The 11,414-nt window shown below is 35.8% G+C and overlaps 1 pseudogene; it reads left to right on the forward strand.

Moving 5' to 3' along the window:
* The window catches only part of LOC149536640 (lysophospholipid acyltransferase LPEAT2-like), a 68,352-nt pseudogene extending 61,296 nt beyond the window's left edge, over positions 1-7,056 (forward strand).
* Positions 7,057-11,414: the final 4,358 nt, after the last annotated feature.

Raw genomic sequence — 11,414 nt, forward strand, 5'->3', positions numbered from 1 at the left:
TCAAATCTACAAGGTATGCAAGGAGTTTTAAAATAACTTCCATGGTGAGTTTTCTAATTATACTTTGTAGATTTTTTTAATTATTTAAAAGAAGTCAAATTCGTGTTCCTAGAGGGTTAATGAGTGAAAATTTAGTCCAAGAAAAGTATAATGGGGCACTTAGTGGTCATTTTGGAGTCAATAAGACTCAAGAGTTAGCAACTAGGTTCTATTTTTGGCCTAGGATGACTAAAGACATTACTAACTATGTTGAGAGTTACATAGTGTGCCAAAAAGCCAAGGGAAAATCCTCAAATGTTGGTCTTTACCAAACACTTACAATCCCTAGCAAGTCATGGGAATGTATAATTATGGATTCTATAGTTGGTCTACCAATGACAAGGGAGGGGTATGATAGCATTTATGTGATTGTGGATAGTAAGATGACCCATTTTGTACCTTGCAAGACCATACATGATGCTTGTTAGATTGCTCATTTTTTCTCCAAGAGGTGGTTTGGATCCATGAACTACCTATGAGCATTGTTTTAGATAGGGACACTAAATTCATGAGCCACTTTTGGAAGACCCTCTAGAGAAGGTTTGGGACTAGTTTGTCTTTTTGATCTTCCTATCACCCATAGATTGATGGCCAAATAGAGATGACTAATAGGAGTCTTGGAAATGTACTAAGGTATCTCACAAAGCAGTATGGTTAGACATGGGACCAACACATTGGGTAGGTTGAATATGCCTACAATGACACAGTGAAAAGATCCACAGGAAAAAGTCTCTTCGAAATAGTGTATGGTTTGCATCTTAGAGGATTTTTTTGAGTTGAGAGAGTTGAACGATGGAGCACAAGGTAATGGCTATCCTGAGGAATTTTTGCACTCCATGAGGGAAGTCCATCAGAATGTGAGGAGGACACTATCTAAAAATGTTGACAAACTAAAACAAAAGGTGGATGCAGCAAAAAGGGATGTTTAGTTTCAAATAGGGGATCTTGTGATGGTGGACAATAAAATGTTAGTATGAATATTGATGATATTACATTAGGGGAATACCCTAAGCATTGGAGAGTATTGATATGTTGCATTCATGAATGTATTTTTCAACATAGTAGTAATTCTATAAAGAATGGAAGAATAGTAGTTAGTAATCTTATAATGCATAGTGGAGGACATGTTTCTAAGGTTTTCCTAATGATATGGTTAAGAGGACTAAGTCTGCGTCGATGGTATAGAGAGGTTACACTTGATTTGCTGGTCCAAACAATTTAGAAACAAAGCATTGGAAAATAGAGTTATTGATGATCTATCACTATATTTCATCTAAGATGTAATGAAGAGATGCATACATATGTAGTGATAGAGGACAATTCTGTGGTGATGCCAGTGTGTTTGAAAAATGTGGTTTCACACGTGTGAAGTTTTATATAGACTATGAGCTGGCAATGCTATTGTAATTGTGAACCAATTAATTATCTTATTTTAGTTAATTGGCAAAGTCTCAAGGCTAACTCAAGGAACTATTATGAAGATATAGTATAAAGGAAAGTTGTTTTCCTCTCCTCTAAGAGAACTTAGATTAGAGGACCAAGTGGGATGTGAAGTATTGGTGCACAATGCGAGAAGGATCATAATGCTTATTGAATATTTGTAAGCATTCCAAGTGATCATTGGATGTGCAAGATGAGGTCTAGTTACAAGATCTGAAGGAGAAAAATTCTAAATGACAAGATAGAAACAAAGAAAAGAAGTACGTTTCAATTTTATTATTCTGCAAGGAATAATATAGAGATCATTTGGATATTGGGTTTGTTGATCTTAACCTTGAAGTGGTTTGGGCAGTGGATCTAGTTGTCTTCCACAACTCTTAGTAGGGTTCGTACAACACCTAACAAGGTTAGAATTTCCTAATAGGGATTCAAAGTCTCCTAACAAGGATCCATATGTACTAAATTTTGTGAATGAGTATCTTGTTGTGGTTTCAATTTATATTAATCACATGGTTAAGTTTTTTTAAGGTTAATGATTGTGATAGTAGTTGGTTAAAAGATTCAACCCCTCCCCCCCCCCAAGTTATATCAGTGGACTATATATTCAGATAATTGGTATTAGAGCATTAGGTCCTTGAAGATAAGGCCTAATAACTTTGGGAGATTGATGGTGAATATATTCAGGAAGGATAGTCCAAAATTCAATGTGGCCAACTATTATAGTTGGAAGGAAAAGATGAAGACTCATTATGTCCAAGATATTGCCTTTTAACAAAAGCTAAGAAGATAATTATTGAAGAATCAAAGTTTGAGGAATGTAGCAAGGAAGAAAGAGATCTATTCATGTGCAACATGAGAGCCAGAGAAGCCCTACTATCAACACTTTTAGAGAATTGATACAATCAGGAATCTGGTCCCTTGGTGGAAGTAAAGAAGATGATTAGCTTATATGGAAGATCTTGAAAATTTTAACACAACCATTCAAGCAAACAACTCAGATGATTTAGGCTAGTAGTATCGTGAGCCAAAGATTTCACAAAGGAAACATTGATTGGAATATTAGAATCTATAGAAGAAGAAATTAGATAGTCTGGAGAATTAGCTAGAGTTTAGACAGCTTTCAATGCTCTAAACATTCAACCTAATCTATCAAGAATTATAAGTGCAAGAGGAAACTTTGTCAGTAGTAGTGTATCTGAAGAAGATAAGAAGAATGAAGAAGGAATAAACCTTCTGGTAAGAAGAGATAAATATGGTAAGAAAATCTTTAAATGTTGGACTTGTGCTAAATATGGTCATTATGCATCTAAATATCCTAAAAGAGAGAAAAAGTATAGAGAAAAAATTAAGTTTAGAAGACACAAGGAAAGAAATTATTTATATGCCAATGAGGATGAAGAATATGATGAAATAGGTCAAAGTGAAAGTGATGATGAATTAGGATTTGTCACTATCAAGGAAGATAATCTTGATAGAGAAATTAGAAAAGAAAGAACTCTAGTTACCCAAGTTGAGAACAAATCAGATTAGACAAATGATAGTGGATGTTCACACAGCATGACTAGTGATATGAACAAATTTGTTAAGTTCATAAATCATGATGAAGGTATTGTTAGAGTTGGTAACCATGTAACCTATCATATTATAGGGGTTGGATTTATTACTCTTGATGGTAAAACTAAGGCTGATGATGTTTACATTATTGATGGTTTGAAACATAATTTGTTAAGTGTTGGATAGTTGGTAGACAAGGGATATCTATTGCAATTCACAAAGAAGACTTGCATTATCAAAGAAAAAGATGGTAAGATAATTGGTATTGGAACCAAATCTAGAGGTAATGTATTTCAGTTGAATCCTACTCAAATAACATGTTTGTTTGCAAAGGTTGATAGTAGTTGGTTATGGCATAGAATTTTGTTTCATATAAATTTTGAAAATATTGTGAAAGTTAGCAGTACATTTGCAGTGAGAGATTTTCCTAAGATTATTAATCCTACAAATGTTATCTGCAAGGAATATATTTTGGCTAAGTAGAGGAAAGCATCTTTTCCTAGCAAGAAGTTCTTTACTACAGAGAAACTAGAGATTATTAATACAAATCTAAGTGGTCCTACAAAAACCAAACGATTCTATGTTGAAAGGTACTTTATGATTTTTGTTGATGATTTCAGTAGGATGATGTGGGTAGCATTTCTTAAAGAGAAGTCTAAACCTTTTGAGATATTTAAGATATTTAAGAATAGAGTTGAAAATTAATTTCGTGTCAAGATTAAATGTTTGAGATTAGACAGAGGAGGAGAATTCACCTCTAAAGAGTTCAAAAGGTTCTATGAAGATAATGGAATCAAAAGATAGTTATCTTCACCTAGAACACCTAAATAGAATGTGAAAGAAGGAACAAGTCAATAGCAAAAGCATCGAGAGTGATGTTAATTATAGAATGATGTCTCAAAGACATTTTGGAAAGAAGTAGTTAACATTATAGTATGTACTCTAAATAAAGTATAGATCAAAAAAGGCATGAGTAGGAAAACCTATGAGTTATGATTTGGTCATTCACCATTAGTCAAGTATTTTAAAATATTTGGAAGTAAGTGTTACGTAAAGAGAGATGATAATATTGGTAAGTTTGATCCTAAAAGTGATGAAGGTATGTTTCTTAGTTACTCATTGAAAAGTAAATCATATAGATGTTTCAACTATAGAACTAAAACAATAGTTAAGTGTGCAAATGTAAGGATTGATGAAAAGTTTGGTACTAAAGAGAAGAGCGTAGATTATAATTCTAATGAAGAAGAGGATAATTTTGGAATTGTTAGACAGAATGTTGAAGTTCTTTTTGATACTAACCATGGCTTGCAGAATGATGTATCTATTGACCATAGAGAAGAATAGAGATTTGAATCTAGAGAAGAGATAAGAGTTGAGATGTCAACTCCTACTTCTAGTAGAAACATGAAAAGGAATCCCTCTTTAGAGAAGATAATTGGGAGCAAGGATAATGGTGTGATGACAAGGAACTGAGTAAATGAGGAATTCTGTCTATTTCCTCAAGTAGAACCTAAAAAAATAGATGAGGCATGTAAGGATAATCATTGGATGCAAGAAATGAAAGAAGACTTAGATCATATTGTGAAGAATGAAACATGGGAATTAGTTATTAGACCTAAAGACAAGAATGTGATAGGAACAAAATGGGTATTCATAAATAAGATGAATGAATGAGGATAAGTTATGAGAAACAATGCCAGACTTGCTTGCAAAGGTTTCTCACAACAAGAAGGCATAGATTATGAAGAGACATATGCACTTGTGGCAAAAATAGAAGTGGTAAGGATGTTCTTGGTTTATGTAGCAAGCAGGAATTTCAAGGTTTATCAAATGGATGTCAAGTCAACTTTTTTGAATGGAGAACTTGAAAAAGAAGTCTACATTGAGCAACCTGATGGATTCCCTCTGACAGAAGAAAATGAGTTTGTATGTAGACTAAAGAAACCACTACATATGTTCTAAAGCAAGCACCTAGACCCTAGTATGCAAGGTTGGACAGGTATTTCTCTAAGCTTGGACTTATTAAAGGTTAAAAAAAATGGTAATCCATATTTAAGGAAAATAGTTGATTGTTTGTGTTGGCACTCAAAATTGAAGGCCCAATTTTGAGCACTGTTGAGAAAATCAAGCCCTATAAATGCTTTTGATGTGACTGTACCTAGTTGTACCTTTGAGGCCTAAGAGGTGTTCAATGCTTCTAACATATTCCATTTAGTGAATCTACCTATTCCATGAAGTTAAATTGCCATTCTGAGCCATTCTGTGAAGTCTCATTTTGAGCAAATTTCAAATCTGCATTTTACCCAAAGTGTCAAACAGCGACAGGAAATTATGTTTGCCATTGAATATCTTGCACCCAGAAATGTTTTTCGATTTTCTACTTTGGGAGTATCTAGTGTCTATACCCAAGAACCTATGTTTTAGATTTTGAGTCATTTCGAGTGTGCAAATTTCTGGGAAGCCCTGTTTGACGTGTTATAAATTTTTACCAGTTGACCAAAATGCTTAAATTCCTTTTGCGTTGCATTTTAGATGTCAAATAATTGTTATATTTCAAGTTTCAACTCATGAGGAATCCATTTGATTAGTTTTCAAATGCGATTCCAAACACAATTTCTATCTTTTTACTGGTCTCATGAAGTGCAGATTTGTTGAAACCCCTGTTCGTGATGTCATAACTTCTAATCCATGATAGGTGAGATCAAATGGATTGTACCACTGTGTTTTCCTCTAAAAATACTTTGAGTGTGCCAGTTTACAAGTCATGACGAATCCATTTGCACACTTTTCCAATTCAATTCCATTTGCAAAACATGTTTTCTGTCAGTGTTTCTAGTTTACAAATTCCGAGTAGCCTACTTTGACTTCCCACCAAAGGCACCCTATTATTTTTCATGAGCCCAAGTCATAGATTTATACTCTCCTCATGACAACCGATGTCCCATTTTATGTCTTCCCAAGTGTCAGTCCATCTATTTTTGAAGCCAATTCCGAACCCAATTTAGTGTTTTCTGACATGTTTATCTACAGGTGATTCTCAGAGGTCAACTTTGACAACAAATATCTTTTGACCCCAAATTCATGATTAGACGAGATTCAATGGGGTAAAAAATACGGAACAAAGAGTTAGTGTGCCAGTTTTTAGAGCCTGATCAGGTGTTTGGATTAGTTTCTAAGGACAGTCAATGGACCTCCTGGCACACATTTGATAGTTTGATAGAAAGTGATAAAGTGAGTTTTAAATGATCAATCATGGATCAATTTTGATTCCAATTAGTATTATGGTTTTAATAGATTAGTTTAATAGTTCAGTTGTATGAAAATGAATTTTTTTTTAGTTGGACCCGCTTTGGGATCTGACTAGTCCTAATAGATTGATAGGGTACTAACCTTTTATTGGAAAAAGATAAGTTGGTTCTAGCGGCTACATGAAGTTCTCACTGTTAAATAGATGGGAAATCAGATTTTATGTTTTCCCCATTTCAAACTAATTTCATTTCAGCTTGGAGCTTTTACTCAATGGTGAAGGTAATAAATGTTGTAAAATTAGAACTTTCACATGGGGATCTTATTCTTGCTTCTAGAGCATCACAAATAGGATTGGCATAACCATCTTCCTATCTAGTTGAGATGGTTAAAATGGAAAGGTTGTTCAAACTAAGCATAGAGGATGCAGTTGGTTTTCTTGAAAAATTTACTGAAATGAGTCCAGATTCTAGTGGGCATGTCAACATGGATAATTTTCTAGCTGTGTTGGGCATGCCGAGAACTACATTTTCTGAGCAGATATTTTGCTTCTTTGATGTAGAAACCCATTATTCAATTAATTTCATTGAGTTCCTATATGTTTCAATGTTAATCTTGAAACAACGAAGATTTCCTCTTGTTTGTGAGTTTGCATTTAAATGTTGTGACATAAATGACAACAACTATCTTTTGAAGGAAGAGGTGGAACGAATATTGGAACTAGTCTTCCCATGTATTTTTTATAATAATGTATATCAAATTTTTAAGCTTTTTTGATGTTGGAGGCATTAAAGAAGAGCAAGGGTCTACATGAGAAAACTCATGTATCATAGAGAGGAAGCCATTTTCTCATGTATCTTAGAGAGGAAGCCACTAGTTAGAGTTTAAAGAAAAGCACATGGCATACTACATATTTCCCAACATTACTCATTTAGTACCTGATATGAAGGGTTCATACAGCACCAAGACAATGAAGGCATAGCCACACGACCAAGTTTTTATAATTGCACCACCCAAAATGAAGTTAAAGAAGAAACACGTGTCAAAATCTATAAGAGAGGGGTGAACATCTCATAGCAGCGATAGAGGATTCTCACGCCAATAAGCAGGAAGCTGCAGCCTGCAGGGAGCCACCATAAACAAAGACAGAAGCCGCCCTCAGTAGTTATAAACATTGAAATGGAAGTGCAGATGTGAAGACCAAATGAGGAGAAATTTTGCATTCAAAGGTGTTATTTGCAGCAGAAGAAGATGCCAAGCTCAAAGAAGGAGCTCACGCCTGACGTCAAAGCACTCCACATGAAGAAAAGTCCACGCAAGGCAGTGTTTGAGTAAAAGAGGACATCATGGACGACTGTGTTCTTCAATTTAAAGGTGCTGATGACAATGAAAACTCCCAATCCTCCTATGTATGTGTTTTTAGCTTTTCTCAATTAGTTTTTTGCTGACGTGAAAAATAGACTAAGGTCCATAATGAAAGATGGAAAGGAGATGAAGCTTGTGGGAGATGTGACTCATTCAGGCCAACCTTCTACAAGTAGAGCGCAGATTATAAATTTCAAGAGGTTTAAATATAATTGAGGGGGAGTCACATCCAGTGGCTTTTGAGTTTAAAGTTAACAAGTCCTTCACTTGCTGAATGACCCTGCCTACGCCTGTCATTGTCGTTGTTGGTATGGGTAGCATTGGGAAGACTTTTCTGATGCAAAATGTTTTCAGCAAATAAAGATTCCCGTGCTTGAAGAGTAAGCACCATTTAAGGTGCAAGTCAGTGGCATAGCAAGAAGTCTTAAAGAGCAAAGGCGTCAGGAATAGGAAACCATGCCATGAAATAGTTAAAAAAACTGTTATCCCACATTGGTTGCGTGGGAGTACTTTCAAGTGTTTAAATACAATCGCACATTTCCATATAGTGTCTTACAAAGAGACGTTTTTTGTGAGCCATGTACTTGTAGGTGGGGGCCGTGGTCAGCCAGGTCAAAGCACATAATTTGAACAAAAACACAGGCAAAATTTTGTGACGTCAGCCTATTCGAGGTTGCCGAAAAACTCAAAAATTTGATTTGACAGATTTGACGTCTCACTAGCTAAGAAATCTAGGGTTTTCGGCTAGCAAATCTAGGATTTTTGGCTAGCGACATAATGAGTCGCTAGAAAAACTTAGGAATCTTGCGAAGTTTGTGAGATAGTCATGGGCCTGTGTGGCCATGATGTGGCACCATCAGCGAATCAGGTAGTGCCAAGTGGCAGCAAGCAAGATGATGAACGATGACATGGAACCCGAGTGTTGAGATCATGCCATGTGGCAAATCATGTTGCCATCACTATCTCGTCAAGGATAAGTTGCTCACCCGTTAGTATAGTGACATAGTGAGTATGATGTGGCATGATGAGGAGGTGATGATGTGACACCTAGTGGTATAAGACTAAGCCAATCATGTGATGACATGTGGCGACCAGATGGAGAATGGTGGAAAATATTTGAGAAAACATAAATTTTAATATTTTGTTGTTTTCTAAACGTGCAGGTCATTTAAATCATGTCTGAACTTTAATATAGTTTGATCTTAATGAAAAGTTTTTTTTTTTTGCAAAATGTGTGCAAACCTATGAATGAGAGCCTAAAACTTTAGAGGACCATAACCTGACCATTTTTCATCGAAAATTGGCACTCCAATATACCACCGGAACTGGGAAGAGCTGAATTTTTCATTTATAAAGTCTTTTTGTGCACGTATCCATCGATTTGAGATATAAACCAATTTTTGATTCCCAAGGCATTGGCAATAGAATAGGAAAATTTCATCATTGAGCATCCGAGTTTGTTAAAGAGCAGATTTGAAGACCTTTTGAAGCCTAAATGTGGTAAAGATAAGCTAGAAAAGATTATTTTGCAAAGGCTTCTGATTTAACAATTTTACAAACAAGCAAGAAACAAAAAAAATGCATCTAGGGCTAGCAAATTCCTATGATGAATGCACCCGACTACAGTCTTGGGCCAACTATAAGGCTTTACCCTTCTTCACTTCAGCTTATCTTTACCACATGGCCCAAGAAAGCAAAATAATCTTTTCCAACTTATCTTTACCACATTCTGGCTTCAAAAGGTCTTCAAATCTGCTTTTTAACAAACTCTAATGCTCATTGATCAAATTTGCTTGTTCTGCCGCCAATGCCTTGGGAATAAAAAATGTGCTTATATCTTGAACAGGTGGATACTTGTGCACAAATTGACTTTATAAATGAAAAATTCAGCTCTTCCCAGTTCCAGTGGTATATTGGAGTGCTAATTTTTGATAAAAAATGCTCAGGTTATGGTCCTTTGAAGTTTCAGGCTCCTATTCACAGGTTTGCACACATTTTGCAAAAATTTAAACTTTTCATAAAGTTCAAACTATATTAAAGTTTAGAAATGATTTAAATGACTTGCATGTTTAGAAAACAATAAAATATTAAAATTTATGTTTTCTCAAAATTTTTCCACCATTCTCCATCCGAGTCAAACTTAGTTTGACCATCCTGCCACATGTCATCACGTAATTGGCTCGAGCTTATACAATTGGGTGTCACATCATCGCCTCATCGTGCCATGTCCTACTCACTATGTTGCTATACTAATAGGTAAGCAACTTATCCTTGGTGAGATAGCGATGGCTGCACGATTTGCCACGTGGCACAATCTCAGCATTCAAGTTCCATGTCATCGTTCATTATCTTGCTAACTACCACTTGGCACTACCTAATTCATTAATGGTGCCACATCACTGCCACATGGGCCCACGACTCTCTCATAGGCTTCGCCGTATTTCTAAGTTTTTCCAACGACTCGCTATGTCGCTAGCTGAAAATCCTAGATTTTTTAGCTATTAAGGTAGTGAGGCACCAAATTTTTGAGTTTTTTGGCAACCTTGAACATGCTAACATCACCAATTTTTCAATGGATTTTTGTTCAAAATATATTCTTCGACCTAATAGACCACGGGCCCCACTTACGAGTACATGCCTCACAAAAAGCGTCTCTTTTCAAGACACTATATGGGTATGTGCGATTGTATTTAAAGAATTGAAAATACTCTCGTGTAGCTAATGTGGGATAAGAGTTTTTAACTATTTCATGTAATGGTTTCCTATTCCTGACACCTTTGCTCTTTAAGACTTCTTGCTATGTCATTGACCTGCACCTTAAATGGTGCTTACTCTTCAAGCGCGAGAATCTTTATTTGCTGAAAAGATTTTGCATCAAAAAAGTCTTCCCAATGCTACCCATACCAACAACAGCAATGACAGGCGCAAGCAGGGTCATTCAACAGGTGAAGGACTTGTTCAAATTTAAACTCAAAAGCCATTAGATGTGACTCCCCCTCAATTATATTTAAAGCTCTTCAAATTTACAGTTTGCACTATACTTGTAGAAGGTTGGCTTGAATGAGTCACATCTCCCACAAGCTTCATCTCCTTTCCATCTTTCATTATGGACCTTAGTCTATTTTCACGCTGGAAAAACACTAATTGAGAAAAGCTAAAAACACATACATAGGAGGATTGGGAGTTTTCATTGTCATCAGCACCTTTAAATTGAAGAACACATTCATCCATGATGTCCTCTTTTACTCAAAAAATGCCTTGTGTGGACTTTTCTTCATGTGGAGTGCTTTGACGTCAGGCGTGAGCTCATTCTTTGAGCTCAGCATCTTCTTCTGCTACAAATAATGCCTTTGAATACAAATTTTCTGCTCATTTGGTCTTCACATCTGCACTTCCATTTCAATGTTTATAACTGTTGAGGGCGGCTTCTGTCTTTGTTTATGGTGGCTCCCTATAGGCTGCAGCTTCTTGTTTATTGGCGTGAGAATCCTCTGTCACTACTATGAGATGTTCACCCCTCTCTTACACATTTTACCACTTTTTTCTTCTTTAACTTCATTTTGGGTGGTGCAATTATAAAAACTTGGTCGTGTGGCTATGCCTGCATTGTCTTGGTTCTATATGAACCCTTCATATCAGGCACTAAATGAGTAATGTTGGGAAATATGTAGTATGCTATGTGCTTGTTTTAAACTCTGACTGGTGCCTTCCTCTCTATGATACATGAGTGTTGTCACGTAGACCCTTGCTCTTCTTTAATGCTTCCAACA

This window comes from Cupressus sempervirens, chromosome 10 (genome assembly GCF_028749045.1).
Source record: "Cupressus sempervirens isolate cs-2001-9-10 chromosome 10, ASM2874904v1, whole genome shotgun sequence".
NCBI classification, from domain to species: Eukaryota; Viridiplantae; Streptophyta; class Pinopsida; order Cupressales; family Cupressaceae; genus Cupressus; species Cupressus sempervirens.